A 6,857-nucleotide genomic window follows, 5' to 3' on the forward strand; every position below is an offset into this window, starting at 1 on the left:
TTTCTTTTGATCTTAGATGAGCACTAGTTGAGTGCATATTATTATGCAGACTGTGTGCCCGTGTGTATCAGTATTATGTGAAAGATGTATCAACCAAAAAAAAGGCGCTGAACCTAAGAAAAGGTGCATAATTTTGTATCACTTGAATATTGGTTTAGCAAAGGCAAGAATGCATTCGCTTCCTCATAAGTCCGGGTGCAAATGAGAGACTGAAATGACACAGTGGTACGTCTTGAACAGGCCTATTTTCTGTAGTTACCCAGAGTGTGATGTATTTAGACAGTGAAAAGAACGTGGGACAGTTTGCTATGTGAAGGGGCAGCCAGGTGATCAGGAATGTGACAAATGCCTTTTGAAGGTCTAAAGGCAGATTCCATTGGTGACTTCAGACCTGTATAAGTCTTAGACAGACAGACACTTACCATATTCTGATGGTTTTTAACAAATAATGATTCCTTTAATTCTGTAACTGGATTACATTCATTTTCCCATTTGTCATTCACTGTTTGTGTTTCCCTCTTTTTCTCTGGTTTCCTATCACCCACATCAGGCTCAAGGGCCACATTCAAATGCTGATAACGAGCTGCCTGGTCACGCCTCCCTCCTCCTATGTTGTCTGTCAGAGGAGAGAAGCAACGTGGCACGAGCAGGTAGCGCTGCCAGGCTTCAGCAGTCCTCTGATTGGACAACAGAGCACCCCTTCAGACACGGGTCACTTGTTCCTAGAAAACAGCCTCTGCTTTATGCTGCTCTGGACCAAGGAATGGCATGGAACATATCACAGCTGCTATGTTTGTCATCTCTGACCCCCTCACCCTGCCACTCCAGACAGACAGGATGGAAGAGGGATGCCAAAATACACAAATATGTGTGCATATATATATATATATATATATATATATATATATATATATATATATATATATATTCTATTCTATATCTATTCTATATATATATATATATTCTATTCTATATCTATTCTATATATATATATATATATTCTATTCTATATCTATTCTATATATATATATATATATTCTATTCTATATCTATTCTATATATATATATATATATTCAATTCTATATCTATTCTATATATATATATATATTCTATATATTCTTCTGTTAAGTAAATATGCTGAATCTTTACGACTTTACAACATACAGTATCAAACACCTGTGATGCCTAACTGTTAAAGTAGAAATGCATGTTTCCATCACAGCTTTGTTATGTTAAATCAGTGGACAGTTAAGGAATCTGATATGGTCAAAAGCCCCAGAATAAGAACGGAATTTATTTTTAATATTCTATAGTATTTAAAAAAGATGTTCAACATATTCAAGAAATGAGAACCAAGCATTTTATAAATTAGAATATAACCATAGACAAACAATTAATAATGTTTCAAGACACAGAGGTTTTCAAGAATGTTTGTGTATGTACATTGTCAAATACTGTTTATTTACTATGAAGGTACAAATACAGTACATGTCAATAAATCACAATAAAGACAAATACATTATATTACATATAGAAATAAAGCATTTTCGGACCCACCTGACATGTAAGGATAACTTTACCCAACAGAGGTCCCTGTTGCACAGGATACAGAGCAAAGGATGTGATGGCTCTCAATGAATTAGCTGCACACACCACAGGGAACCTGTGTGTGTGTGTTGTGAATAACAGCTGTGAAGCTGATGTGCAGTGTGTCCAGGCTATACCAAGTATACCAAACATGTAGGAGGGAACAAATGTGTTATTTGTAAGTGGTAATGATCGTGTGGTTAAAAATACGTGGTGGTGGAATGAACAAGGGATTTCTGTCCATACAGTCAAATGTCAACAATTAATAGACTTCATTATTAATGGTCTTATCAAATGCAATAACAAAATTTCAGTCCATGATTCTAAAGTGCCAAGTGTGGCACCCATGGGTGCAGTTCCAGGCTTCACACAGCTGGTTACTTGGCACCTGTTATGGAAGAACTTCTGAATGTGTGTTCTGTCATATGCCGCCTATGTTGACACAGCATTATAGAATGTTAAAAAGTAATACAACTTTCTGAGGTGTCAAACTGCACTTATGGATGTGCAGAATATGACGCATGCCTTATTAAGAGTGCAGGCTCGGCATCATCTCATTGACCCACCACATTCAGAATCGCATTTAGCATCCAGTCGAAGAGAAAATCCATCTTCCCTCTGCCAGCCACTGAGAAATGTAGCAATGTGTGAGGAAAAATAATAACATAAAACTATATTAGAGATCCTCTTTGCCTAGCAGAGAAGCTATTGATTTTTGGAGAAATATTTCAGAAAGTCTCTTCATGGGCCATTGCTAATGTTCGTTCTTCTCCCAGACCTCAAAGCAACAAAACATTTTAGGCTTTTCACAAAGCTTAGGGACCTGATTTATTTTTAGAAGTTTTTTTTTTAACTCCTTTGCTGTCTGTCTCTCACTTTTGTTGTGACATACAGATGTGTGTGTGCAATAATATGAATGTGTATCAAATCTCATATTTCCTGACAGAACATCTGAGGCGCTAGATTAACGCCCTGACATGATTCTTTTAATAAATGCTGCCGAATAACACCTCACTTATTTCCTTCCATTTTTCACAGCGGCACCAAAATGCAGTTATCTAATCTGATTCATATGATTATTAATTTCCATTACTCAAACATTCAAAATGACTTTGCAATCTTGGGCGAAATAAAATAATGTTTTTTTGTTTTTATCAAGTGGACATATAATGAGATATGCTCAATGCTTGGTGGGGGTTTGGTGATATGGACTGGACAGACAGGTAAAGAGATGGAAACAGTTTGCTGTCTGGCACCATTAAACAATTCAAGATGTTTATATGCACCGGCTGCCACAAAGACACCACGGGGAAAGACAGTGGCAAGATATTGGCAGCCTGTTACCACATTACAGTACATAGGAGTGTGTTTGTGTGTATTTGCACTTCTCTCCATCCATCTGTGCGAGGAGAAGAGAGGGAGAAGGGGACAGAAAGTGCTGTGATTTCATGCTTGTGCAAGAATATTTTAAAGGTGATGATGACACACACATACACACACACACACACACACACACACACACACACATGCATAAAGAGAAATACAGGTTTACTGAGTGAGTCCTGGGGCCCACCAGAGAGAGAGAGAGTGTGTGTAAGAGTATGAGGGAGGAAGAAAGGGCTGGAGAGAAGACTGCAGGGTTGGAACCAATTAGGCCAGGAGAGGCTCCCTCCACCTGCACAGGAGGCCCCCGGGGGAGAGCCCCGGTGACAAGATGAGGGATCATCATCATTACCATTATTTATTTGCTAAGCAGAGGCCGACTCTGGGGCCAATCCTAATAGGATTCACGAATTACAATGAGCATCTTGCTTTTGGTGCAGGTAGGATGCTCAACAAGGAGGGGAGAGTTAATGCATGGATAAAGCGAGCAACATTTACAAACATCAGCTGCAAATGTGTCTGGCTTATGCCAAAAGAAGTACCTTTAATCAATTATGGAGCCCTATAAGAGGCTCTCACACTTTCACCAGTGAACTATGTGGTATCTATGCACAGTAGTTTGATAAGAAGTCTGGGGAAACTGACCCTGACCAGGTAGATAATTTGCCTTGTTATTATTTGTTACTTTATTGTGCTCTATCTGCTCCCCACATCTGCTATGTGCAACTTCATTTGTTCAGATATTTCACTTTTTCTCACAATCTATATCGTTCCTGTAATTGACACAGTTTGTATTTTTTATAGTCAAACCTCATATTTATTTTAGTATTTTCCTTTTTGCCTGCTATAGACATTTATGTGTTTAAATTTCATTTTTTTCAATGTTTGCTTATTTTTTAAAAAGATTTTTGACAATTATTACTTGTCTTTATGGAGAACTGGGGAAAATTGAGGACATGTTGGCATCTAAGCCCACTGCCACATTGCAGTTGCCCTTTTATTATGTTCTGAGTTTTTACAAACCAAACAATATTAGCTCAGAGTACAACAGAATATTCCATAGTGAAATAATTTTTTGTTGTCACCTTATTAATTGTAAAATGCATCCCATAGTAGGGCCATTTGGCAGAGGCGTTAATCCAAAATGTGTACAACACACATCACAGGTAACTGAGGGTACAGTATTTTGATCTTGGACACAGCTGTAACATGTGGCCGAAGGGAACTGGGAATGGAACTGCCAACCTTTGGACAACTGCTCCCTGCTCACAGTGATTAAATAAATTATATATTCAAATAATATATACAACACTTACTTTCACTAAGCAAACAGATATTTCTTTTATTCTTGATGTTCATTTTGTCTCTTTATCTCTGTTTCCACACACAAACCTGGGACCTACTTTTACCCTAAGAACTAGGGTAGAGAACTAAGATATCATTCAAATAAAGTCTTTGAATGTCCTCCTCCTGTATAAGCTGTTTCCAGATAGACACACCAAAACACGTTGTTCGATACCAATTCAACATCTCTAAATCTTGTCTCCACATTCTCAGCACTGTATTTATTGTGGAAAGTTGTAAGAGAACCTTGTTGAAACCACAACTCTGAAACCTGTTTTAAGATTTTTTTTTATCAGAAGGCAAAAAGTTAGCAATTTTTCTTCATCCACACAACTGTGACTAGGTCTAAACAGTCTAATGCTACATTTATACTTATACTTATACAAATTCACAGCCTTTTTTCCCCGATCAGACACCCAAAAAAAAAAAAAAAATTTATCTTTGACTTTGATCTTTAATTGTATTCTGTTATGGCGATAATAGTGCATGTTACTTTATGAGCTCATTGTATGTTTTGGATGGAAAACTGAAAGTACAGTAACATATATGTACTATAGTACACCATTATCTTTTCAGTATACATTAGCAAAAAATGGAAGTAAACCACCTCAAATTTGTATTTCAGGTATTTCTTTAAGCCCCTGGGTATATGTAGGAAGTTGCTGCCACTGAGAAGTTACCTTGTCCACTACTGGCCGTAAGGATGTTATTCTAAGATGGTTCAGCACAGACAGGTTCCGCCTTCTCCAGTTTTATTGGTGAGTAAAGATAAAATTTTTTACCATCGGCAGTAAGTTTGTTTTCCTGTAGATCAATTTGTGTAGGATGACGTACGTACATCTGTGGCCATCCATTGTGTTGAGTCATGTGTGTAAAGATGAGTGATAATAAAATGTCAAAGGTCACTGCTAGATGCATTCTCCTGTGAATGCAAATACATTATGTCCACGGTGAGATTGTGTGTGTGTGTCAGCAATTATAACTTTGATCAATGTGTCTGTCCTTGTGTTTGCACACAAGGCGTGATTTGCTTTGGAGAAGGCAGTTTTTGCGTGTGTGTGTGTGTGTGTTGTGTTGTGCCTGTCTGTGATTCACGTGTTGTGGAAGAGTGACTATAGTTAGTCCATAACTCATGATGCTCTCCATTCAGAAGACACCTTAGGGCCCACATTACACCCAGTGAGACTCAATCACAGCCTACGCGAAATCGATAATCCTGAAGATAGTAGGTGGGAGGGAGAGAGAAAAAGATGGAGAGGGGGAGAGAGAGGCAGAGAGGAGGAGGAGAGAAGGAGACAGAAACTCCAGAGTAGGGGGAAGAGAGAGGCAGGAGAGAGGGAGAACGGGGCCAGGATGGGAAGATGAAATATGAGGGCTGGTTTTCCCACAAACTCCCAAAGGCCTCTTTGCTGACTGTGTTTTTATTTGAGGATGAGAGGACATTGTTGAGGTGAAAAGAAAGAAAAAGCAAGAGGGGAAGGAGAGGGAGGAGAGCATGATGGAAACTGAGACAAAATGGAGAAAGGAAGTCATGAGCAAGAGCAGATGAACTGATGCAACAAGGGGGGCTGCACAAAAGAAAACACCTTTTGGAGATTTTGATGGACTTCATTTTCAGTCCGGATTTGGCTTGTTTATGAAGTAATTTTTATAATCCTGTAGGTGTTGTGGCCAGTAAGAAGAAAGAATGACCTCACACAAAACTACTGCAACTGACTGTGTTTCTCATTGTTTAATGTAGTGATTATTTTCTCCATTAATGGATTATGATGCTCTCCAAAAAAGTAAAAAACAATATACTGTATGATTTCTTAGAGCTTATTTATTCACAACAAAACCCCCACCAGATCCTAAATTACAACAAAATGGTTGAACCATACCCTGATGTATCATTGTGAGTTGATCACCTGTCAGCACATTAACTCAGTGGCCCCTTTACCAACATGGATGCTTGAGCCTTTTGTTTTTCATAAATACCTGTACTTTTTTTGGCACATTTACCAGAATCAGATTTGTTTAAAATGCATTGTTTTTTTAGTGGAGTAATTTTACCTTTGTACTTAAATGTAAATAATTGGCTTAGTACTTGAATAAATGATTTTAAGTGGTACTTGTAGTGAATATTTTTAAGCCCATACCAAAAACCCAATTCTATCCAACCCAACTAGCCTTATTGATTCAACGGTTGTTTCTAAAGCTGAAGTGTCGTTGTTGTTGGTGGTGTGTGTTAGGTTGAATAATACCAAAGGCGTTTCTAAAGATCTCTCTACCCCTAACATAAAAGTAAAGTAAATGAATATTATTTACTGTATAAAGGAAAAATGCTGGTAAATCAATTGAAATGACAACTAACAAGTGCAACTGTTTACTCTGCATTGCCTGACTTCAAATTCAAAGCTGTCAAATTTAAAGTTCAACTTCTCGCTATGCGACCAAACAGCAATCAACACCCATCAAAACTGTTTCATAGCCGACCTCAATGTGAACACCACCGTTTACATTTAGACCTTTTTCTTTACACATCTTCTGTATCAAAATCTGT

This window comes from Channa argus, chromosome 5 (assembly GCF_033026475.1).
Source record: "Channa argus isolate prfri chromosome 5, Channa argus male v1.0, whole genome shotgun sequence".
Taxonomy (NCBI): Eukaryota; Metazoa; Chordata; class Actinopteri; order Anabantiformes; family Channidae; genus Channa; species Channa argus.